Raw genomic sequence first — 27,004 nt, 5'->3', positions numbered from 1 at the left:
GCTTAATTTCCGGTGTAAAAGCTCACACTGAAAATTTAACAATTGGTTCTCCTGAACTAGACAAACTAAATAGCTGAGTTCAAGTACTGGAAGGGAGAGGGATTGAACTTGTTCTCCTTGACTCTAAGCAATCAATCAATTATCAGCATCAACTAAGGTCCTACTATGTGCTGTGCACTGTACTAAGTACTGGAGATTCAAAGGCACAAGTAAAAAGAGTTCCTGCCTTTAAGGAGCTTACATTTTGACAAGGAAGGCTGTTTGCAGGGTGTGCGTGTGCGTGTGTGCATGTGTGTGTGTGGGGGGGAGATATGGGGGTATGGGTGCTGTACATAAACAAGACATGCAAAGAACACACAAGTTAACCTAAGAAAGAAAGGAAGAGAAGAAAAGAACTTCTATTAAAGTGATGAGTCTTTGAAGAAATCCTGGGATTCCGAGAGGTAGAAAAAGGAGAAAAAGCATTTCAAGCATTTTAGAAAGTCACTAAAGGCTCAAAGACAAGAGACAAGAGAATGCTGTGTAAGTAACAAGTAGCCAGTGTGGCGAGACCATGGAATGAATGGAGGGAGAAAACTAAAAAGGCTCAAGGGGGACAGATTCTGAGGAGTTTTAAATGCCAGAGAAATTTCTATTTAATTCTTTGTCCCCCTTTTTTCTTCCCATCCACCCCCACTTACATTGTAAAGCCATTCTATACATACTTCTATTTATCAGTTCTTTCCCTGGATGCTGATACCCTCTTCCTTCATATATATGTTTTTGTGTTAATTTGGATATTTATCAGAGTTATAATGACTCAGTTGCTCAAAGTTGTTCTTAAAACAATATTATTGTTGCTGCATACAATGTTCTCTTGGTTTTGCAGTTTACTAAGTAGGAGGGTATATATGCCCAGATTTGTACTTTAAAAAAATCAATTTGGAAACTAAATGGAGAATGTCTTGAAGTGGGAAGAAACTGAAGGCAGGGAAACCAAATAGGAGCTTATTGCAATGATCAAGTTGAGAGTAGTTGACGGTCTCAATTAAGGTGGCAGCTGCACAAATGCAGGTAAAGGAACACACAAGACATATGTGGAGACAGAAATAACAATATTTGACAACTTATTGGAAATATAGAGTGAGTGAAAGTGAGGAGTCACTGAGTTGGAGAATCTGAGTAACTAGGAAAATGGTGGTGCCCTCTTTAGTAATGAGGAAGTTTACGAAAGGGGTGAGTTTAAGGGGAAAGTCTAGTCAATACTGTAGACATAATGAACTTGATATGCGTGAGGAACATTCAATTTGAACTGTTCAATAGGAGGATGGTGATATGGGACTGGAGCTCAGGAGAGATTTTGGAGATGCAGGAGTCTGTATAAAGGAAAAGGTTAATAGAACCTGCGGGAATTGATGAATTATCAAGTGAGACTGCTGTGAAAAAAAAAGAAGAGGGCCTAGGGCAGAGACTTAGGGGAAACCCACAGTTAGTGGGCATGTCATAAATGACAGTCTAGAAACAGAGACAGAGAAGGGTACTCAAACAGGTACAAGGAGAACTAAGAAAAAAAGCATCACAAAAAAAAGAAAAAAAAGAAGAGGGTGTCTAGGAAGAAAAGGTCGTCAACCATGTCAAATTATGCAAAGAGGTCAAGGAAGATGAAGATGAAGAAAAGGCCAAGATATCTGGTAATTAAAAGATTATTGGTAATTTTGCAGAGAGCAATTTCATTTGAGGAATGAGGTCAGAAAACAGATTAAGGATTGAAAGTAGAGAAAATAAGTGTTGATGACTTCTTAAAGGAGCTTGGGAGAGATGGAAGGAGAAGAGATAATAGGACAATAGCTAGTCAGGGAAGGGAGGATGCTTTTTCAATGGTGGAAGGAGACTTGGGCATCTTTATAAGTAGCATGGAAGGAACCCATAGATAGGAATAGATTGACTATTTGGAAGAAGGGGCAATGATAGTGAGGGTAATCTACTGAAGAAAGGGGTTGGAAATGAAGAGCACACATAGAGAGGTTGGCCTTAACAAAGATGAGCACCATGTTTTCATCAAAGAGTAGAGTAAAGAAGAAGATAGTGTTGGATGATGTCTGGACAATGTAAGGTCAAAGGGAAGGGGCAAGAGGGAGCTCACTGGATTGTTTTTGATTCTCTAAAGTAGGAAGCAAACTCCTTAGCTCTGAAGGTTGGGAAAGGAGTGTTTGTGGAGGTTTGAGGGGAGAAACAAAGTTGGAACAGCCATGGTTATAAGGAGAGTAAAGAATTAAGAAAGAGTAAAAGACTGCCTTTTTGCAGCACAGACACAATTGAGAGCTAACATAAATTTGTAGAGGACCCAGTCGGCACTGGGGCATGGCATCCTCCAGCTCAGTGCAGCAGGACATGAGAGGAACTGAAGGAGGTGCTTCTCCAGCTACGGTTTATCCTAGGTGACTTCTTTGGCTCCACACATCTCTGAGACTCTGAGATTCTGTGTTTATCCCCAAATGAAGGCAGAGTACTTTGAAGACATTAATATTTGTTTTCAAAAAAAAAAAGAACACAAACACATTTCCTTTGCAATATAGTCTCTATCCTTTTTATTTTCAGAGTTCTCAATTCTCAGGGATTGCCTTTCCTGATCCCCCTAATTATCATAATTCTCTTTTTCTTCATGTTATCATGTATATAGTTACCTGTTTACATGTTATATCCCATCTGTAAAATATATACGCACCTTGCTACAGGAATTGTTTTATGTTTTTGTTTTGTAATCCAGATTTCCATCTTAGTGCTTCAGAAAATATCTTGCACTACACATAGTAGGTGTCTAATAAATACTTAATAGATTTGGGTGACCTTTTTATAGAAGTTTTTGGCTAAGGTACTTCGTGAGGTGTAGTATGTGGAGGTAGAGGGACAGGGAATGGGGTTTAAAATATGACTTTCTATACTTTAAAACCACATACATTTATGAGTCCTCAAATATCCATAGCTTCCAGTCATCTTTGGTTTATGAAATTCCAGTAATGCAAACCACAGTTTCAATATAGCTGTCATAACACATGCAAAGAGAGATATGTTGTGATTCTGTGTTTATGTTAATATCATATTTGTTATAGTTTTCAGAACTAGGAAGATAATTGTTCCACTGTACCCTTCCCTGGTCAAACAACTGGCATGTTATGTTTATTACAGGTGTTACATATTAATAAAATATTAAATAGTGTCCAGAGGAGGACACCTCAATGGCGAACTTCAAAATAATGCCATGTGAAAAGAGATTGAAGGAACTAGAATGTTCAGCCTAGAAAAGACAAGTAGGGGGTGGGGAAAAGAAGAAGAAAGGCATGATAATTAAGTATTTGATGGACTATCTTGTGGAAGGAATTAATGAAAAAAAAGCATTTATTATGTGCTAACTATGTTCAAAGCACTGCACTAAGTGGTGGAGATGTAAAGAGAAAAGTTGAGAAACTCCTTGATTTCAAGGTATTCACACTGAAATGGGGGAGGCAATAAAGGAGATTTCAGCTCCAAGTCAAATGGAAAGTCTATGAGGTCTTTAAGATGCAGCAGTAAAGATGATGCTAATGGGTATTCTTTAATGTCATTTCCAGTGATAAAAATAACTTCTGATGTTGCACTATTTGGCAATGCCAAGGACAGTGGTAACAAGAACAGGGCAGAACTGGGGGGGAAACAGAAAAAGTTTCAGAGGGGCAGATTTAGACTTGATGTAAGGAAAAAGTATAATGAGCCATGTAGGAACATAGTGGATTCCTCCTCAAAAGAGACCATTCATCAAAGAGATCTGTTGAGTAAATAATAGAGGAAATTCTTGTTCAAGTGTGAACTGAACTGCTGCCTCTGCGCTCCCTTTCAAATTTGAAATTCTGTGGTTCTATTCATAGGAGCAGTAAAATATGGTGGAAAGGCATTATTTGTGTGTGTATTCGTCCTTCATTGCCAAAGAAGACCATGCCATCAGAGAAATGATGACATGACTTGCACTTGACTTTGTTTTGAGTGAGGGAGGGCTGTGCAGGTCACTAGCCTCACTTCTCTTTCCAGAGCCATCTGAATCCAGTGACCAGATATTCATCAGGATGACTGGAGATGACCCAGGATGAGGCAGTTGGGGTTAAGTGACTTGCTCAAGGTCACACAGCTAGTGAGTGTCAAGTGTCTGAGGTGAGATTTGAACTCAGGTCCTCCTGACTCCTGTACTGGTGCTCTATCCACTGCACCAGTTAGCTGCCCCAGAAAGGTATTAGATCTGCACTCAAAAGATCTAGACTGAAATCCTGATTTCAACTGGAAAAGTCTCAAGTTCTCTGGGCATTGAACTACATAAACTTATAGCTCTAAATGCTTTACTCCTATAACCTATGATTCCCCACAATTCAATAAGAAATCCAGTCCTCATAGGAAAATATTATCTAATAACGCCTTGGAAGAAAACCTGTTATAATTGTTAATAAGCATGAATTTCCAATAGGGGTGGGACAGTACAGTGACAATAAGCAATATGTTTACACATATCTCTTGCATTCATTCAAATAGGATTCCCCTAATCATAGTGGCCTTAAAACAATATAGAGATTTTTATAACAAGCAACAAAAACATTAATCTGAGCACTCAAGTATACAGCGTGTTCCAAAAGTCTCTGTAAAATTTTAAGCTGAATGCAAAGACTTTTAGAACACTTAAATATTGGGGGGTTTTAAGTGCTATTATGTCCACAAGATATAAAATGAATATAATAATTGGAACAGTTTGTTATTCTGTATTGATCAGCATACTTGGTAGAAGTACGCACTTATCCATGGGAGGATAATTACCTTCTTAAGCATAAATTGTGAACTGGTACTACTAGGCCTTATTTTGAATTCAAGAACTACATTTCAGGTACTTCAGTATTGGACAAAGGATATTGAAAAATTTATTATTTCCATTTTACCCTCCCCTGTGATTTTTTTCATCTTATACTGCATCTGCAAAGACAAAAGAGTTGAGCACTAACATTATAAATCTGATCAATCTTAAAAATCCTTCTCTGTAATTAAGGATTTAAATGCTTATTTTCCCTCAAAGAGAGGCTCTTATTTGACCTAAATTACCCTCATAAGACCTCAGCTCTCCACTTCACCACAGCGTCCTTTTCATCAGATCACTTGTGCCTATAAAATCTTGTTCCTGACACCACAAAAGTCTGCTGTGAACTAAAAGATGCCAAAGCATTATAGAGCCAGAAGGCTTCTTAGAGATCGTCTAGTTCAATCACCTCATTTTGCAGATTAGAAAACTGATGTCTAGAACTCAGAACTCCTGACCTGGTGCAACCCCTATGGTGCCCTTACTCTTATATAACTTACCATGGGTTAACAGCAAACATATCCAAACTGATCAACTGATAAAGTCATGGAAGTGGCACTTATATAAGAATAATATCTGTTGTACAGAGTATGTCAACCACTTTTATACAATGACTCATGGTCACAGTTTGTCCAGTTAAAAATGAGATGACTAAAATGCAATGTGTATGCTTAGACAAGGGAGTGGGGCCAGAATTTGTAAGTGTTAGTTGAAATTGATCCTTGCTGTCTTCTTTATTTCTTTTTTCCATTTCTTTATGTTGCTTATGCAGAATTCCAAAAGGTGTGGAATAGTTGGCTCAGACTTTACATTTTTTGACTGCCCTCCTTGCTGTCTTTTAAAAGGATAAAAAATGCTTATAATTTACTTAAAATTTTTTAATTGCGCTGATGGGGCAAAGTTGATATTTTACAACTTTATTCTTTAATATGTAAATAGAAGCCTTCAAAGATCAAAATTACTCTGTAGTAAGAACCAGTGCACCAGAAAACATTAATACTAGTCGAGGAAAACACACCTAGCAGATTGACTCAACTATTAAAAGTGCATCATATACTTTATGGGTAAGAGGGGGAATTCAATCATGAAATATGTTAATGACAGATTTGTTCCCCTAAAAAGTGGTCTGACCAACCTTCCACATTTTAAGAACGTTTGTCTTTGTTTCTTTTGTAGTTTAAAGTACTCTTTCCATGCAATGAAGCACACCAAAGGAACTTTGAATTGCAATTTCTACTGGTAACTATTTAAAATCTAAATAGATTTTTCTTGACAAGTAACAAAGATACAGTACCCATGAGAACAGGGGTTGCCTTATATGTAAACTTTCTACTTATTCCAATGTCGACCACAGTTTTCTACACACACCTGGCACTTAGTGCAATTTGTTGAATTCTATTGATGAGGTGGTGTGGACAAGAGGCAGTTTTCACATAATAGCATTTCCATTCTCTCTGCACACTATTGAGTTACCATAGCCAAGGGAATAGATTTTAAAATCTCCAGGGAAAGAAATGAAGAAGACCTTATTGAGATTGCCTCTAGTTTGGCACAATGAAGAGATATGAGATCTACTGGCACTTTGCAATGTAGTTATCGCCAAAGCTTTTAATAATGGTGTGCAAGCAGGTAAGGTGGTGGATGAAAGGCAGAGGAAAGGAGACAGAGAGGAACAGTCAGAAACAAAAACACAGACTGTCTGCTATCCTGTTTATTTTGTGCTGCATTTCCCAGACCAATAGGATGACTACATCAACTTCTTTCAAAAAAAAAAAGGAGGGGGGGGGTTTTCTGAGCCTACAATATATACATACACACGTGTGTGTGTGTGTGTGTGTGTGTGTGTGTGTGTGTGTATGTAACTTGAGCCCAGGTAGTTTGAGAATGAAATACTTGGATATATTATAATATCTTTCATCAATATGTTTTTCCTCTCTGTTTTAATTCATGGCCAATAAAAATATTTCTTTGATTTTAGATGCTCTGTATTTACTAGTACAGAAATTAGAAAGTATGATCCAATTTCAGCCCTGCAACAGGCTTATTTTGTGTAATATTTTCATTTGTAGTAAGTGCTAAGAGAATGAACAATATTACTCTCGGTGCATCAGCTAGAGTGAATTTTGTATATTAAGGTTTAAAGTTAGGTATTAATTAATTGACTTAATGAAGTTAGATATTAATCCTCACTTCACATCCAATGGGTGAGTAGATTCAATCCTACAATATTTGTTAGATTGGGGTTCATTTTTGAGTTTATATATCTCAGTCCACAATCCCAAAGTACCGATATACTCCCCTTGTCACTGTGACAGATAGTCAAGAGTTTTCAGTAGTCAAATAAGTACTAAAGAAAAGGAAAATGTTTGCCATCTCTCCGATGAGAATAGTAACCCTACTATGATTTGCTTAATCACTGGAAGCATCCTCTAACATGTCATCTCTTGTAGAATCATTAAGAACTGAGAGCTTAAAAGCCTTAATGCCACCCTTTGGACTTAGAACTTTAAGAATGTTTTAGTTCTAAGAGAGAATGAAAACAAGCAATAAAGGTAAGCAAAAATGGTCAGAGGAAACACTTGGAAAAGGTGAAGGAAAAATACAGGCAAGAGGTAAAAGGATAAAAAAGTGAAAAGATACTATTCTGCCAGAGAGTATCTATAACTATAATATTGTATATTTATATATATATATATGCATATATATATATATGTATAGAGATATATATAGTTTAAAAAGAAATTACTTCATGAAAAGGAGCGGAAGAATACTTAAGAATAAAACAGTGCGCATCATGGGTTACCTGATCCCATTTTAATCACATCAATGAGATATGTATTTGATAGTTTTAAATCTGCCCTTATATGGTTAGTTTGATATACATGCAGAGGGTCAAACTTATTAGTCATTCATCAAATCAAGCAGTAAAGGAAACATTTGGAAGCTGTACAACCAATGATATAGTTAGAAATTGTATGGATTCAAGCAAATATTTTGAATCACAAGGTTTTCTGCAGTGTAGAGTTTGCTTAGTTGGTTTTTATGCTTTAGAAAGAAGGGAAGAGGAAGGAAGCTAGCAGGGAATAACCCTGACTTGGCCTTGTTCTTCACTGCCTTTTGTACTTTCCTCATTCAGAGTGGAGCTGCATGAGTAATTCACTTTTGACGATCTGAGTCACTGACCTTCAAGTAAACAGGTGTCTTCTGTGAGTTTAAAACCTATAGCTAAAGGGGTCATTGTTTCTAAATATCATATTTGCTGGAGCCTTGGCAATCTCTCAACACCCTGTGTATTCTTTGTGGCAATGATGGTACCAGTAGTTCTGTAACTGTCACTTTTGGGTTGTTTTCTTGGGACTCCCTACCATGCTGAAACCTCTCAAACCTTGTCGAGACAACTTAGGATGTTAACTAGAAGATCAAAAACCCACTTCTTTCATCAGTGAATCCTCTTTCAATCCCCTATAATCAGTTGCTCCAAAAAGATCTCTCCTCTCTGCATTATCTACAGAAAGCAGAACCTTTTATCATTAGAAAAGATGTTCCCCAACACAAACCATTTTCACATGTTAGCACAGAGAAATTTTTCTTTTTTGGTCAAAAACAGGTATCAAATATATTTGTTGTGGCATGTAGTTTGGTGAACTCCCTAAAAAAATCCTTTGGTTATTCCTTTACCAGTTGCTGTAGCATGCTGAGATTTTTAACTTGAAAGATACTAAATATAGCTGACCAAATTAGCTAGCATAGTAAATGATTTTTTTAAAATATCTTAAGAATTTAATGTATTCATTCTGAGTTATAGTTATCTATATTTTGTAATTTCTTTGCTGTATGGATTGTCATTAACATGGCTATTCATAGCAAGGAAAATATTTCAAGGTCTTCTTTCTTTTGATGTTAGAGTAAGTTCTATCCAACTATGGATACATACACATAAACATGTATGTGCACATACATGTATATGTAAACACATAGAAACAAAGGATTATAAAGAAAAATATTTTCTTTTTTGAAGAGTTTTAATTTGAAGAACTTTATTCAGGTTAGTCTACTTATATATGAAGACAAAATATTCCATTTCAGTGTTTCTCAGAGTGAAAACATGCCACTCACTTTCCTCTAAAGAAAAGAAGCATTCTAGAGTTTATCTAACTTCATGTTTACTTGCAATGTGGAACTAAGTGCAATAAGAAGGTTATTTTAACTTATTAATTTCAGGTCATTGAAATGCCTAATCAATTTGTCTTATTAAAGTAACACTAATTTAATAAAGCATGTGCAAAGTTGCTCTGCCTGCTTCCTATAGCCCACCATATTTGCTGGCTCAGCACTTGAGTGCTGGGGATGATGAAGCAATCTTCTTATTGTTCACTAAGCAGAAAGAGGCTCAGACTCAGTGATCTCTCCTCAGTCTAACTCTCTATTTCTGTCAGCTGAGCTTGAGTGCCCTTCAAGCCTTGGTTCCTTTCCTCTCTCCACTTTCATTGACCATATCTCTCATTAGTGAAGCTACTCAACCAATAAGGAGACTCTGTACCTAATCGAAAGCAGAGTCTCTCCAGAAAGACATGGATCTATAGAGTCAAAGAGCATGGGTGGGTCACTCCCTTTGAAAGAGCAAATAACGCAGCAGCTCTTCTTGCTCAGTGGCCAATTAGGAGATTTCTTCATCATCCTTAAAGCACCCAAAAGCTGGGCCAAAACATTTGGTTGGGTAGGGTCAGGCAAAGCAACTTGGCACAAATACTGTTTGATAGAACAGTTCAGCCTCAGAAATACAGTTAGACAAATTATAAATAGACAACTTACAGAGCTACCACATGTATGTATGTATGTATGTGTGTGTATATATACATATACACACATTAATATATGTGTGTGTATATATATGTGAGTGTATATGTATAGATGAAGTATGACAGGAGTGATTAGCCTTGAGATACACATATATATGGTAATATCATATTGTACAATATATGTTTATGTATATGGAAATATATATATACATATATATATATACATATGAAGATAGGTAGATAGAGATAGAGAGAGAGAGAGAGAGAGAGAGAGAGAGAGAGAGAGAGACTGACATTGCAAATGAACAATGAACACAGCCCAGAAGTGAATGATAGTTAATATGCATTGCCTTTGGGAAAGTTCCTTTAAGGACTTTAAATTCTCATTCTCTGTTTTTTTAAAAACTAATATTCTGTTAGTTTGCCCACTATGAAACTCTACAGTATCCAAAGAACTGAAAATGAGTATAACTCCAAGGGTAACAGATAGGTACATGGAGAGTATGAGCAAGTTATAAAACATCAAAAAGAAAGAATTGTGAAGAACAAATATAGTAAACAGTCTCATCAACAACATGTTTGAGTGGGGAAGAAAAGATCACCTGGTTTACAACCAAGAGTAATGGACAGCTTATATATTTTCTTGGTACCTTTGCAATGTATAGTGCCAATGTGATATTCACAGCAAGTGTCTATAACAGCCATGAATATCCTGGTGCAATTCTGAATTGTGAAATACAACAGACTCTTCAAATGGAAGACAGAACTAAAACATTTATTCAGACATCAGAAAGCCAGATTCATCATACTCTATACACAATAACAATGCAGAGGGCAACACCAGCCCCAAGCGTTCCCCCCTGCTAGGCTTCCCACAAACTAACTCCCTTAAACAAATCACAAGCAGGTTTCTTTAAACAAAATTATAAACAAGCTCTCTCATTCATGCTAGCCAGCTGCCTGCTTGCTTACATCCTTTAGTTCTGACTGCTCTCTCACTAATTTTCCCTCAACTCTGCTCTAGCTCTGCCTCTTCCTGTTCTACCCTTCCTGTTCCCCCTGTTCAGCAAATTCCTCCTATCACAGGCTCCATGTGACTCAGACTTCCATGTGACCCAGGCAGGTCACATGGGCCTATTAATGAATGGGAAAGATCTTCCCATTAAGTTACCATTACACAATGTCAAAAGAAAGAAAAAAGGGAGCTACATAGATCATGGAGTTGATTTCCTACGGCAAAGTTATTTTTTTTCATAAGAAATTCTTTAATTCTTTATCATAAAACCATACATTACATCAGATAATTAGCAGACCATTGAAGAACAGTTTAGGTAGGATATATAACAGGATTAAAATCAGGTGAATTTATATATCATTGAAACATATTTCTTTCCATCTCTTGGATAAACTTCTAAACCCTTTTATAATGAGTGATGTGGTGTAAGACTAGTTGTAGTATTCTAATTCTATCTGGTAATTTCCTGAAATTCTGGAACAGTTCTGCTTCTCTTTATACCAACATATTTATCAGAGTTAATCATGTTTTCAGTGAAGACTTACATGCCATTGAAAATGAAATATCCCTCCCCCTGCTCCTACCCTGCAATTTTTGAATGGATATTTTAGTTCACTGAAGACGCACACACAGATATTATAGTGCCACACAGACTACAGTTTTGATATTATGGAGTATATAGGGAGTTGATGGTACCTGCAGTGTGAAGACTTGTAAGTCCTTTGCAGGACTCCTCATCCACCTTTGGTGTCTACCCTATTCTCACTCATGGCTCTAAGAAGCTATGGTGTAAGAATGGCCACACCCAGGTAAAATCATCTCAGCAAATGGGCTAAACCAGGCTGAGGATAACTGACAGGCCTCAAACCCGTTAGTGAGTTAGAAGAGTGTTTATATCAAGCATATGAAGAACTCCTCCCATGGAAGGGGTAGATTTGTTCCAATGGCCATGAAGATGGCTGAAACAGGTGCTGTGTGATGCTTAGAGCTTGATCAAGCATCAAAGACACCAAGGTCATCCACTGTATCACCAGTCATCTTGACTGTTGTTCTGCCACTGGATTTCAATGACTCTTTTCATGCTTCTCTTCCTTCTTGTGTTTGAAAGTCAAATTTTCTTTTCAGCTCTGGTATTTTCATCAAGAATGCTTGAAAGTCCCCAATTTCATTAAAAGACCATTTTTTCCCCTGAAGTATTATACTCAGTTTTGCTGGGTAGGTGATTCTTGGTTTTAGTCCTAGTTCCTTTGACTTCTGGAATATCTTATTCCACGCCCTTCGATCCCTTAATGTAGAAGCTGCTAGATCTTGTGTTATCCTGAGTGTATTTCCACAATACTTGAATTGTTTCTTTCTAGCTGCTTGCAATATTTTCTCCTTGACCAGGGAACTCTGGAATTTGGCCACAATGTTCCTAGGAGTTTCTCTTTTTGGATCTCTTTCAGGCGGTGTTCTGTGGATTCCTTGAATACTTATTTTGCTCTCTGGTTCTAGAATCTCAGGGCAGTTTTCCTTGATAATTTCATGAAAGATGATGTCTAGGCTCTTTTTTTGATCATGGCTTTCAGGCAGTCCCATAATTTTTAAATTGTTTCTCCTGGATCTATTTTCCGGGTCAGTTGATTTTCCAATGAGATATTTCACATTATCTTCCATTTTTTTCATTCTTTTGGTTTTGTTTTGTGATTTCTTGGTTTCTCATAAAGTCCTTAGCCTCCATCTGTTCCTTTCTAATTTTGAAAGAACTATTTTCTTCAGTGAGCTTTTGAACCCCCTTTTCCATTTGGTTAACTCTGCTTTTTAAAGCATTCTTCTCCTCATTGGCTTTTTGAACCTCTTTTGCCGATTGAGTTAGCCTATTTTTCAAGGTGTTATTATCTTCAGCATTTTTTTGGGTCTCCTTTAGCAAGGTGTTGACCTGCTTTTCATGCTTTTCTTTCATCTCTCTCATTTCTCTTCCCAGTTTTTTTCCTCCACCTCTCTTACTTGATTTTCAAAATCCTTTTTGAGCTCTTCCATGGCCTGAGCCCATGGTATATTTATTTTGGATGTGTGGGATACAGAAGCCTTGACTTCTGTGTCTTTCCCTGATGGTAAGCATTGTTCGTCCTCATCAGAAAGGAAGGGAGGAATTATCTGTTCACCAAGAAAGCAACCTTCTATAGTCTTATTTTTTTTCCCTTTTCTGGGCATTTTCCCAGCCAGTGACTTGACTTCTGAGTTTTCTTTCCACCCCCACCACGCCTCCAGATCTGCCTAGCCAGCGCTTGGGGTCTGAGATTCAAATGCTGCTTCCCAGCCTTAGGGCTTTGGGTGGGGGTGGGGCTGCTATTCAGTGTGAGATTAAGTTCAGGTGCTCAGGTGGGGGCAGGGCCACCACACAGGGGGCAGGGCCACCACACAGGGCTCAGTTCCCTCAGGGGGTTTATGCAGAGACCTTCAACAATGGATCCAAGCTCCTGCCTGCTTGGGGAGCCCCTGTCCGCCACCACCACCCCCCCCTGCTGCCTCCCGAGGGGGTCTGAGTTATGGGGACACCCCACTCCCGTCTAGACCAGCCAAAGAGACCCTCTCACTGACCCTTGTTACCTGTGGGTGGAGGGACCTGTGTGGCCACTGGAGATTCCATCCCTGAGTCCCTGAAGCCTGCTCGGATCTGCTCCTCTCAGTGCTGTGCAGCCAAGGCAGGGCTGGGCTCTTCTCTGGTCTGGTGCACGACAGACCTTTCACATCAGGTTTTCAGGTCTCTCTGGAACAGAAATCTCATCCACTCCATTGTTCTGTGGCTTCTGCTGCTCCAGAATTTGTTGGGAGTTCTTCTTTACAGATATTTTATGGGCTGTGGGTTCGGAGCTAGCATATGTGTGTCTTTCTACTCCGCCATCTTGGCTCCTCCCCCTCTATGGCAAAGTTATAAGATATCAGTAAGAGTCACATAGGAAGAAAAGGCATATATAAGTTGCAATCTGCATCTTTGGAAGGAATATCCTCAACAATGAATTCAAAGATCCATTTGAACACTGAGCAACTCTTTGTTATATCATAGGTATCACATCACTGCGGAGAGGCAGTGTGACACAATGGGGAATCACTGATAGAGCGAAAAGGCACAGAACAGAGATACTGAGAGAAAACAACATCAAAAAGATTGGGTTTTTTTAACCAATTTCTAGTTTTTTATATAGGTGAAAATACAAAAGACCTTTTCCCCTTTCCCTTTAGAATGGGGGAGAACAATTGCCTAATCTTTTGGAGGTGATGGTGCATCATTTATAACCTCCTCATTTGGTGACTTCTATATGCCTTGTACAATACAGATCGTTGCAGATATCTCTCCAGTAGAATTATACCACATGTCTCACCGATCTCTTACGATGAAAGTACTTTGTAAAATCTAACTAGCTACATTAACATGAACCATCATTATCATCATTCAAGCATACACTTAAGGGCCCAGAGCCCGTTGCTTACCTTACCTTACAAAAGATGTTCCATCTTTTGATAGCACCTGACATATATTTGAAATTGCAGCAATATGTCCATCCCTTTTCCAGTGATACTTCAAACAGGTCAAGACAGAAAGAGAGGTCCCATATACTGAAAATATATGCATAATTCTGTGGTCATAAAGCATGGAAACAAAGTAATCAATTGGGAGTGGCTAAACAAATGGTGGTACTCTAATTTAATGAAACATTACTGCATTATAAAACAATGATTACAGAAAAGGCAGAGAAACTTGGAATGAATGAATAAATGAAAAATAGTATTTATAAAATGCTTACAGTACATCTAACACTTAGCTAAGCATAGGTGATACAAATACAAAAGCAAAGTCTTTGTCTATGGCATCTAGACCCAGTTTTTCAAGGACTATGACAATTCTATCAGCATTTAGCATATTTGGCTTTAAAGTACATGTCATTGGTAGTCAGAAAATCTTAGTATTTGGGAGTGTTAATCTGGTTTTGGTTTTTGCCAGGGTTTTTTTGGAGAGAAAAATGTCTCTCTTTTCTGATATGTGTTTGACGCTATAGATGCGTTTCAAAGTGTTACTGAATCCTTTGACGATGTCCAAATTTTGTCACAAGATAAAAAGAACTCATTTGGCCCCAGAATAAAAGTCTTTCCTGTCTTTAAAAAACAAATAAACAAAAAATAAAAAAATTGTCCCAGATATTTGTAGACAAATTGGAAAAACTGAGTCATATAGTTCTTTAGCTATGAGTCATTTAAATAATCTTTCTTTCAGGTACACACTTCTCCTATTAGGTGTGGCAGGATAGTAAAGTAGAAAGATGTCCATAGTTGGAGTCAGAAGATCATTTAAATCTCTTCTACAATTTTTTATCCATATGACTTTGGCAAGTCAGTTAACCTCTCTAAACCCCCTTTTCCTTTTTTATAAAATGATGGTAATTCATACACTACCTCACAGAGTTACTGTGAAATTTATTTGAAAAAAAAACTAAGATATGGAGTTAGAGGTTCTGAGTTCAAATCCTTACTTTGCTTGCTTACTACATGTGTGACCTCAGGGAAGACATTTAACCTTGTTGGGCTCTAGCTAGGTTTGTGGTTGTTCAGTCATTTTCAGTGGCAAAGATACTGGAGTGGTTTGCCATTTCCTTCTCCAGCCCATTTAACAGATAAGGAAATAGAGGCAAACAGGGTTAAGTGACTTGCCCTGGGTCACATGGCTAGTAAGTGTCTGAGCCCAGATTTAAACTCAGAAAGATAAGTCTTCCTGACTCCAGGCCCAGTACTCTATCCACTGTGCCAACCAGATGCTTAGGAAAACATGTCTATAAAAAGAGGAGTTGGACAAAATGGTTGAAAGAGGGTTCTTTCCAATTCAAATTCCAACAAACCTAAGATCAAACATAATAGTTTATGTGTAAACACTATAAATAGCAGCCATTATTACCATGAGGAAGCATGTCGTAGTGCATAGAGAGCCACCCTAAGGGACAGGAATACCTGAATTCTTGCATATACTGACCGTGACACTAGAGAAATCATTTATTCTGTTAGTGCCACCAGGAAATTCTCTAAGAGTTGTAGAGGAGGTGTTCCTTACTAGGAGTACACTCTACTGATTGAATCACAGATCCAATTTTTTTTTTTAATGATCATAAATTTTCTTTAAAATCCAGACACAACAGAATGCTTGGAGTTCAGTGCAGTAGAGTGGAAAGAATGCTAAATTTGTATTCATAGAACCTGGATTCAAATATTGGCTCTGTTGTACCTCTGTGAAGTCAAACAAGTAAACTTAATTCTTCCACAACATAGTTTCCTAATTGTGAAGTGAATGCGTTGGAATAGATAGCCTCTAAGGTCCCTTCTGGCTCTAAATCTTTGATCCTTTTCAGAATGAATTTTCAAAAAGAAACCAGATTCTTCTACATTCACTTGAGGGATGTTGTGATTCAATCATGAATCATGCCATCTGAATCTGATCTGAATCATCCTGGTAACCATTCTTGTATTTTTCTTTCCACAAATTCATTGCCTTCTTTCATCATTCCTACTTTATTTTGATTTTGTAGGTCATGACAGATTATATTACACAACATGAAAAATTGAACAATGCAACCATCAAATAATCATCCAAGAAAGTAATACACAAAATGACAGGAGGCGGTATATGATAAATTTGCAAATCAATAGTTTAAGGTATTAAGGAACAGAGTTCAAGAAATAGAAAGATCTCTATGTATTGAACTAACTAGAGAAGGAACTGTAGAAAAGGTGAGGCCTTGAAAGATGGGAAAGATTTGGAGAGTTATAAAAAATGAAGGGAAACTTTCTAGGTCAGTCAAAAAATATAATCAAAGTCACAGGTGGGAAGCCTTGGTTTCTGACACATTGAGTACAGGTCTTGAATGAAATCCTGATTGTTTTTTCCTGTTGCATACAGTAGACCTAGTTTACAATAGCTATCACTTAATAATTGCATTTAAACTAGCTTTCAAAGGATGTATAAAATTTTCTCATTCTTCTCATTTTTTTGATGAGGTTTAAATAGAAATAGTATAAGAACAAGTCACCATCCAGTTATTTTTTCTTGTTCATTTAAAGTTCTACTAATTATTGCACAGGTAGATATAATGATTTTCTTAAACAAATAAGAATTTTGGTATATAAACTCATCTTGAGTAGAAGGACTGAAAGCATATGTTGGGCAATTCACATAGCAGACAGTGCTTATCCTATTCCCACATGGTTTTAATTTTGTCCACTATATCTCTATACTTTGAATGCTTCCTATTCCCTTTAGTTTGGAGATTATGAGCATTCAATACAATGACATCTAATTAAAAATGCTATTCTTAATTTTTTATGCACCAATAGGTGACAGGTCTTTCTATAATGATACTCCAATTTTAGTAAAGTTTTCTGAATTCTCAAGAATATTTGGGAGTTTGTAGTTAAAGTATGGGGAATGTTCCTTTAGAGAGCACAACAAGCTTATGGTATGTAACTAGCCACTGGATCATATCTTTCTAAGTATCTGGGATAGAATACACTTTTTTTTTTACAGCCTGAAGTTATAAATTGTATAATTTCTATTATGCCATCCCATAATCTTCTTCAGTCAACGCAATTAGAATCTTTAAGACTCTTTGAAACCTTTCTGTAATTTCCAGTGGCAATGACCTAATCCTGAATTATATCACAGATCCCTCCATTTCCATAAACAAATCTACACTGATACTGTTCAATGCTTCCTGTCAGCATATTTCGGTTGAGTTCATATTGAGGTTTCCTGAGAGTGCCTTTTGAGCGCTGTTGGAGCTTACCTGTTTCATAGTGTCTGATCAGAGATAAATCACTTTCGGTTATATTCATTAAATCCAGGTCAGCCTTTACTATAGCTTCTGAAGTGAGAACTGTTTGTTCCAAAAGTATTCTGCAACTTTTAGATTTGTTTATCATGTAATCTAAGCACATCTATAACTCTTTTTCCTTTGAGATGAAAGAATGTTCATCTTTCTATAGCTGCCTTGAGATGAGTCTTGTGCTTTGTTAATATTGTGTGGGTCTTTGTGTAGACACTTTCTAGATCTTTCATCTATTTAACCATGCCCAAACAAGCCACTCCTCCTCGTTCACCTTCAAGTCATATAAGTCATGGTTGCATGTGTGTTACTTGTTCTTTTGTTTTTGATTTAGTTTTTTCATGCTAAACTTGGACTTCATAATGCCAGCTTAGCCTTTGCATTGCACAAGCTTAGAGAGTAAAGGTGAAAATGGAAGTTTGTACTCCCTCCCTCTTTGCTAGGTCTAGACATTCCCCCTTTCCTTCTAAGGGAGAGTTTTTAGTTTCTCTAAAAATTGACTTTGATTCCACCCTTTCAGAGAATGTTCTCTGAACTGCATGGTGGAAGGGGAGAACAATGGCGGAACAGCACACCCCTACCAGACAGTGAGCTGTGTCTGAACACAAAAAACCATGGTCCCAGCTTTTGGGGGTCTGCCTTGGGATGTTTATAGGACTTTTAAACAATTCACAATCATTTTTTTATACTGCTCTCAAGTCCCCAGTATATATCTTAATTAATAACAAAAATAATAACATTAATTCATATTTATAGAGGCTTTCGAGCTTTGAGGGGGCAGCTAGTTGGCACAGTGGATAATGTGCTGGGCCTGGAGTCAGGAAGATTCATCTTTTTAAAAAAAAATACCTCTTCACTGAGAAAATAAGAATCTATAGTCTGTTTCTTTTTCCCCTGTTTACTCATTTTCCCAGATAATTACTTGACTTTTGAGCTCTTTATTAAGTGTAGGGCTCCAGAAACAGCCTCTGCTTCAGCAGTGACTGCTGCCACTCTGGGGCTGGAACTATGGCCGGGGATGGGGGCCAGACAATGCTCCCCTCTCAGTCAGGTGAAAGACCCTTCCCACTGACATTCAAAGCTGTCTTTGGCATTTGTGGGTTGAGAAGGTTGGAAACTGCAACAGTGGCCAGCGATTCCAAACTGTGCTCTGCTCCCAGACCCTTCCTGTTGATCTCCCAGATTGTCTTGGGCTGGAAATTTACTTCAGTCTGTCCTTTTGTGTCTTCTGCTGCTCTAGAATTTGTTTAGAGTCATTTTTAGAGGTTTTTTAAGGAGTTTTGGGGGACAGCTCTAGCAGGTCCCTGCTTCTATGCTGTCATCTTGGCTCTGCTCCTCAAAGATTCATATTTCTGAGTTCAAAACTGGGCTCAGACACTTACTAGCCATGAGACACTGGGCATGTCATTTAACCCTATTTGCCTCAGTCTATTCTTCTGTTAAATGAGCTGGAGAAGGAATGACAAATTACTCCAGTATCTTTGCCAAGAAAACCACAAATGGAGCAAAGAAAAGTCAGATGCTACTAAAACACTCAACAAGAACAAGAGTTTTGAGAAAGGAAGTGAGAAGTCATTCAATTTCTACACATTTATGAATTGGCCTAGTGACCTGGTTTCCCCAACCTATTACTTAATTTAGATCTTAATTTTTCCTTTTTCAATATTCATTACATTAAATGTAACTAAATTATCATTTTTCCTTTTAAAAAAATTTCCTAGAGTGCATAGATCAAAATAAGTACTATATAACTACCATTTTCATTCTACAATAAAGATATTTTGACAAGTATCATAAGAAATTGCAAATATCTTTCTCACATTGTTTCTATTTTTCTCTGACTTTATTTTTTCCCTCTGTCTTCATATCTGTCTCTCTGTCTCTGTGTCTGTGTCTCCCTTTTTCTCTCTGTCTGACTCACAATACATACACACACACACACACACACACACATACACACACACACTATTTTTCTTTAAAAGGGCCTATACTTATTAGAAGTATTTTTCCACCTAATGGGTGATGCAGCTCTTAGTATTTAAGCATAAGTAACCTGAGCATTGTTTAGGGGATTTATGTAGCATGATACCATGCTGCGTGTTCTTGTATAGGGATGAAAAGTAATATACCCTTCCTATTTTTAACCTTCTTATTTTGATCCCAGGAGGTTTTCATCACATTGTCAGATAGCAACAAGATTTTCCATTTCAGTTTTCTGGAGATTAATTCATTCTCCACCCCCACTCCCACCACCCAAAAAATACACCTCCTTGTGAGGCAATCTCACATCTGGCTTCTATCAGTAAGTGAGCAGCAGCTTTGAGCACATCCTGTTAAATTGTCTATTCCCCAAAGCAATACCAACACATTCAGTGAATATAGCCTTCTCCCTCCACAGTTATGTCCTTGATTGGACCACAAATTTTTCCATAATACCATACTTGAAAAATGGGGCATTCCAGCCTCTTGTGCATAAGATGTAGTTGTTGTTTTTTTTAAAGATTAGAAGTTAAGTATATTGTATTTCAAATTTAACAAAATAAATTCATTATAAAAGTTCAGTCTTATAACTCCTCTTCTATCATTTTGTGAAACTTAATGTGCTTTCTGACAGAGTGAAAACAAATCAGTTTTTTAAAATGTATTTAATCAGTCATTTAAATTGAAGTGTTTCTCTGGCAAAGCTTTAAAAACCTAGATAGACAGCTTGATCTTATGAATGCTTACAACTAAGATCTTATTGTGCAATAGATATTCTAATTATATCATGTAGTATTGAAGATTGGGGTTCGCATAGATTGGAGGCTAGCTACATTCTTCGTACTTATTATTGAGGCAAATTTTTACCTGATGAATTGTACTATGAGAATTGATAATCTCCCCCCAACTTTGAGAATCAATAAATAATATGAATTCTCATTTTTCATAGACGTCCATTAGGTATGCCTTCCTACTCATTTTCATTACTGTCTAGACATATAGTAGTACTCAGTAGTTGTAATGTAAAGCTCAAAACTTTTATACGTATTCATAAAATAAAACAGTTTGAGGATGTAATTAAGCTTACCTTGTTTAATCACTCCACTATAATAAATTTAAGAGCTAAGATCAACATTTTCAAAAAATATGCATTTGATAATGTTTTAAATAAGAATATAGCAATATTCTGAATTGTAGAGATTGTAAACTATTGGTGTAATTAACCAGTCTTTAACAGCATTAGCTTCATTTTTATCATTAGAAAAACATATTCTTCTTTTGGACTACTTCATTCAAAATTGAGAAATTGTTAAGGAACTGAAAAAGCCAAAAGGCTCTTTCTTCTAGAGTAGCTTCAACAGAAAGATGGCAAAGATTTGAGGTAGCTATATTGCCTAGTACTTTCTCTTACATATTAATATCAATGAAGTCATCACAAGCACTTCTCAGCTTCTCTCTTCGTTCTTTTCATCTCACTCCTCTTCCCCTGCTGATGTTCAGGGTACCTAGAAAGCTCTATCTTAGGCCTTCTTCTCATTCCATACCCTCTTGTCTTGGTGAGCTCATTATGTCTCACGGATTCAATGATCATCTCTATGCAGATGACTCAAATCTATATGCAACCCTGGTCTCTCTTCTGAGTTTCAGAACCACCAACTGCCTATTGGGTATTTCCCACCATATTCCCTATAGGCTTCTCAAATTCAGTATGACCAATACAGAATATATTATCTTTTCTTTATCTTACTTTTATCAAAGGCACCATTTGTAACATTGGAGTCATCCTTGACATCATTCTTCCTCATATGCCATGTCTAATCCCTTACCAAGTCTCATTCATTCTACCTCCACGGTATCTCTCCCATCTTTTCCTTCCTCTCTACTCATAGACTAATAACCCTAGTTGGAGTTTTTATCACTGCTTGCCTACATTATTGCAATAGCCTTTTAATGGATGTTCCTGCCTCAGTAATCTTCCTTCTCCAGTCTGTCCTCCACACATGAATATCTGGTCACTGGATTCCTACGGCTCTGGAGGAGGAGAGAGGCTGGTGACCTTGCACAGCCCTCTCTCACTCAAAACAAAGTCAAGTGCAAGTCATGTCTTCATTTCTCTGATGGCATGGTCCTCTTTGACAACGAAGGACAAACACAACAACAACAAAGCCCAGTTCTAACCACCTTACTCCTCAGCTCAAAAAGCTCCAATAGTGACCCCCTATTACCTCCAGGAGAAAATTCCAAATTCCTCTAGTTAACACTTCACAATGTCACAAACGGGAACACTGAAGAACTGGCCAATCCCTCTGCCAGCTCTTCTGTGTTCATCTGTGCCACCCTCCTCTCTATCACTGCTGTCATATATATATTTTTTTAATTTACATATTTTGTCCTTAGACTGAGATACTGTAGTGTATCTCTCAGAAACCTATCAAACAACTATTTTGTCTAACATGAGTCTTCTTAATTACTAGTTTTAATTAAACATATTCTATCTGTTCTTGTGTGGCATTTCATTTAGTAGTGTATATTTGTTGAACCAAAAAGCCCTAAGTATCTTTGCAACAATGATTCAAAGTGTTAGACTGAATTTCATTCACAAAAATTAATGTGCAAAGTCAATTCATAATTCTTCCTTCAACTCCAGTTTTGGAGTTTTAAAGTCTATGAAAAATGGTTACAGCAGGGATCTCTTAAATTTCCCCTCAAAAACCATACATATGGGTATATATGTATATGCACAAGATCTGAATTATCCACAGCATTAAACCACGAATTTCCTGTTAACCAGTAGGTGGGACGAATGTTGAGATTAGGTTCCATATTTAAGTTGTTTTTGCACTATTGAACGGGTAGCTTTGTGTTAACTTTGTGCAAATAGCATTTATAAGTTTTAAGGCCTTTTCAAAAAAAAAAAATTGGGCCTCACTAGCCAGATCACACTGGTCATCAGACCTGGGTCTGTTTAACTCTCTTTAAGCAATCTGGTGGCCCTTCACTCCCAGGAACTCACTATATTGTTACAATATTTAGTGCAGACATCCAAATGGCTTAGCCTATTTTAGTTCAGAAGTTTGGAGTTCAAGAAATCACCAGTCCCAGCCTCCCATTGGCTGAGATTATAGGTGCACACCATCATGCTCAACTTGAAGCTATTTTTAAAAATAAGTTTCTTAAATGCAAAAATTGTTGTTTTTGTTATTGTGATGCAATTCGGTGGCAAATAGTTGACATGTAGTGTTTTGAATTAAAAACAAAATGTGTGCTGGAAGTCATTTTGATATACTTTAAATATGGTTGTAATAACCTGTAATTAACTATCATCAGTTTTTGGATTTACTGACTTCAAGTTTTTGTTAATTATTTTACCTCAGTAAACATTTTCAGGGTCCATTTAGATCAAAGCTCTTAAAAAAAGAAGAAAAAAAAGAAAGAAAGAAGAGCCATAACAACCTTCCTGTACTTAAATGAATTTTCAACTTTTGGCTTTCTAAGAAAGACTTTGCTTCTGTGTTTCAAAAACAAACTTGCATTTTCAATTAATGAATGTTTTCTCCCTCTCAGGTGGAAGAGCCACAGTGAATATTATCAAACAGAAATGGACTGGAAGCCATAAAGAAGGGGATCATTTCATTGATTCAGAGCTGGAGAGGAGGCAAGATGTTGGCATAGCTGTTGAACTAAGAACCTGCTATGCCAACATATTGCCATCTTTCTTGTCTATCGGCAACCATGGTATCCTTTGTATTTGTTCTTACCATTACTGTGGTAATTATGAACACATAATGACTCCAATCTCCTCAGTCTATCAAGAGGCAACTGACACCTAATATTTTCTTCTATTTGATAATCTAATTCTGATAAAAAATCATTAATAATAGCTAGCATTTATGTAGTGCTTGAGATTTTCAAATTGTTTTACAAGTGTTATTTCATTTGATCCTTACAATAATCCTGGGAGGTAGATTCTACTGTTATCCTCATTTTACAGGTGAAGAAACTGAAGCAGCAGAGGTTAAGTAATTTTCCCAGGATCACACAGCTAGTTAATTGTCTAAAGAATGATTTGAACTCAGGTCTTCCTGACTCGAAGACAAGCATTCTATCCACTGTTCCATCTAGCTGCCTTATCTTTATTTACAAAATTACTCAGTCTTTTGTTTAAATATTGTTTTTAAAATGTTTTATAAAGCTTGTTAAAAAACTTATGCTAACATTTCAAACTGAGACTAAACTAAACTTACTCATACTATTTAGTATGAAGGAAAGAGTGTGGGTTGGTAATAAAAAAGTTTGGATTGAATTCCCATCTCTGACACTTAATAGTTTGTAAACTGTGGGCAACCTATTCTCTAAATCTGCTTCCCTGTTGATAAAATAGCATACTAATTCTTGTACTAACTGCTTCCCAAAGTTGGGAGGAAATGTTATTTTAATGTTACATGATATTATAATATTTTCAGAACATAAAATAGATGTACAAATGTGAAGTATTAGTTTCTGGTGTAGGCTCAATTTTTCCTAATGAAATAAATATCAGAGGCAAGTTACTGGCTATAAAAGAGAATCATTGCATGCAAATTAATACTCATAGCTATTAAGAGTTACAGAGTCATAAGGAGGAAAGTGCTTTTCTCTTTTGAGGAGAAGTTGAATATCTATTACTTCTATTGGGCAGCTCGGTGGTGCAGTAGATCTGAGCTTACTAGTTACGTACGTGACCCTGGGCAAGTCACTTAACCTTGTTTGTCTCAGTTTTTTTCACATGTAAAGTGAGCTGGAAAGGGAAATGGCAAACCACTCCAGTATCTCTGCCAAGAAACCCTCAAAAGAGGTCACGAAGAGTTAGACATGAGTGTATATCAAATGTGATAATTATAGATAAATATAATATACGTTAGAATGTGATAAGTGCAAGAATTCAAAATGTTTAGAGAGAGAAGACTCAGAATGCATTTCTTAGGAATTGGCATAAACATCATTATTTTTGCAGGTTGACTTTTTCAACTAAAGTTAAAAAAAAGATACATATCTTCCACAAAATCTATTCCACTTCATAGCAGTTGTGTCTCTCTGACTTTAACTCCTATTTCATGTAAAACTCTTGCTCATTTTAATCAGCTGTTGTTGCTGTTTGAACTATCACATACTTAGGAAGATGCCTACTTTCATGCCCTGCGTCTGGCACATACTGGCTACGTGTCCCTGGGAAGTCATTTAACCTCTTAATGTTACAAGCAGAGAAGCAGCGTTTCAGAGAATCTGCTGGATTGCACTGAAAGAGTGTTTCCCCAAGAAAGAATTACCTGTACTAATGAAATCACAAGTCCTATCCCTATCCCTATGATATAACTTTATCATCATACAAAGACGTCATAAACTGTAATCTCCTTAAGGGCAGGAAATGTGCCATATTTTTTCTTTACCTTCCCTTCCTCTCCTCCACATTGTTCTAGTTTTATAGGAAGTGGGGTAACCAAAGCTTCTAGACTCAAACATAATATTCCATTGTTCTTGTTCGTTGGTTTCAGTCCAACTCCGTGACCTCATTTGGGATTTTCTTTGCAAAGGTACTGGAGCGCTTTGCCGCTTTCTAGCTTTTTGATTTTGGACAAGTCACTTAAACTATGACTGTCTCAGTTTCCTCATCTGTCAAGTAGGAATAATAATAGGGTTATCTTCCTAGATTCTTTAGAGGATCAACAACTAATAATAACATTTGTAAAGCACTTAGCACAGGGCCTGCCACATAGACAATAAATGCTATTTCCTTCTTTCCTTCTATGATCTTTCACTCTAAGAGGTAGAGAAAAAATGTGTAGGGGAGTGGGTGGATGATAGATACAATTAAATAAAGCTAATTTAAGTAAGAAAGTACATGACAATGGGGGAGGGGCAGGGTTAAGGACTAAGGATCGAGGGAGGAGGGTTGCTTCTAACAGAAAACAGGGACTCTGACTTGGAGCTGGAGGTAGCACTGGAAACATTTAGCCCCCCTATATGTGAGTAGCAGGATAAATGTTTTTTTCTTTTACTTAACTGAATGAGCTTCTTGGCTTAAATTTGAAATTCTAAATCTAGAGATCCCAGAGAAAATCAGGACCTTTTTCTTTGTACCAGTGTCTGGTGCATTTTAAGCACTTCATAAATGCCTGCTGATTTAGTAGACGAATTACTTTCATTAGGAAGGGGACCAGAAGTAAAGGGAAATGAACAACCATGCCAAAAAGAGTAGAATTTTAGGGAAAATTCTTCACATTTATGTTGAACCCTGGAAATATATTTTATTTTATTTCTCCACTCCACGTTGAACATGTGTAAATTGTTAGTTTAAAATAAATCAGCCCTTGGAAAAGGGGGCCACTTTGATACATTAAATAAAACTTGGAAGGTCAGCATCTAGTTATAGAGCAGTCTTTCTCGCATTAGCATAAATTTTTGCCATTTTAGACTAAAAGAACTTTTGACTGGGAAGAAGTCCGAACTTCCTTTCTACTTATAAACTGTCTCTAATTTTAAATCCTCAGTCCAGGCTCCTTGCACTGAAAACTGTCGGCAGGAGTTAGGCTGAGTCCTTCGCTAGCTTATGGTCAGGCAGGCAATTGATAATCTTGAAATTAGCCTGCAGGGATTGGATAGGTTATTTTGGAGGTTGGAGTGAGTGTGTGTGTGTGTGTGTGTGTGTGTGTGTGTGTGTGTGTGTGTGTGTGTGTGTGTGTAGGAGGGGAGGTGGATTAAGAGGACTATCAACTCTAACCAACTAGAGAGAGAATCAGTAGTGAAACACGAATGAGGGAGAAGCTAAAAGAGCTAAGGAAGCAAATGCAATTTGTGGTTGACCACAAACTTTTGAGGGAAAAAAGAAAAATATTTTTTAAAATGAATACAAAGTGATCAGAGCAGAATCTTTTGAAGATTTTTTTCTGGTGTTAACACGGTAAAACAATGCAATTTTTTTTTAAATTCAAGAATAATTTTAAATAATGTGACAAGTTGTATTATGTTCCCTTCCAGCATCAGGCTTTCCCATGTAGCCCAGACTTAGGTCAGAAGAATGAAGGCAGCGTTTTCCCTTCCTGTCCAGCCATTCCATGGCCTCTGTGCCATTATTACAGTCTTTGCTTTCTCAGGTCTCTTAAGCCATTGGTTTCAAAGGTTCTGTGGCTGACTCTGGGTCTCCCTACTTCTATCTGATGATGCCTTTCCAGTGTTTCTGCTTTTATTCAATTACAATATAAAGACCAACAGGGAGGAAATATAACTAATTTAGAGTTGAAAGGTCACAACTCTCATTTCATAGATGAGAGAGCAGAGGTACAGAGAAGTTAAGCAACTTATCCTAGGCCACACAGTTAGCCAGTGGAAGAACCAGGGTTTGAAAGGAGGTGTTGTTACTGCTGTACAATTGTGTCGACCAATTTGTGACCACATGGACCACCATGTGATGCCAATATTGTCCATGAGGTCTTCTTGGCAAAGACACTGGAATGCTTTGTCCTTTCCTTTTCCAGTGGATTAA

At 37.2% G+C, this 27,004-nt stretch overlaps 1 long non-coding RNA gene across 1 annotated transcript in view; it reads right to left on the bottom strand.

The window, feature by feature from the left end:
• The window catches only part of LOC140505742 (uncharacterized), a 34,832-nt gene extending 11,779 nt beyond the window's left edge, over positions 1-23,053 (bottom strand). The window contains exons 1-2 of the long non-coding RNA XR_011967644.1: positions 14,137-23,053; positions 13,250-13,560 (exon numbers count right to left, since the gene is read on the bottom strand). This is a non-coding gene — a long non-coding RNA (uncharacterized lncRNA). The remainder of the gene's footprint in view (positions 1-13,249; positions 13,561-14,136) is intronic.
• Between the last annotated feature and the right edge of the window lie 3,951 nt (positions 23,054-27,004).

The sequence above is a fragment of the Notamacropus eugenii genome, chromosome 1 (genome assembly GCF_028372415.1).
Source record: "Notamacropus eugenii isolate mMacEug1 chromosome 1, mMacEug1.pri_v2, whole genome shotgun sequence".
Lineage (NCBI taxonomy): Eukaryota > Metazoa > Chordata > Mammalia > Diprotodontia > Macropodidae > Notamacropus > Notamacropus eugenii.
The sequence above is the reverse complement of the archived record's forward strand: the minus strand, read 5'-3'. Positions and strand labels throughout refer to the sequence as shown.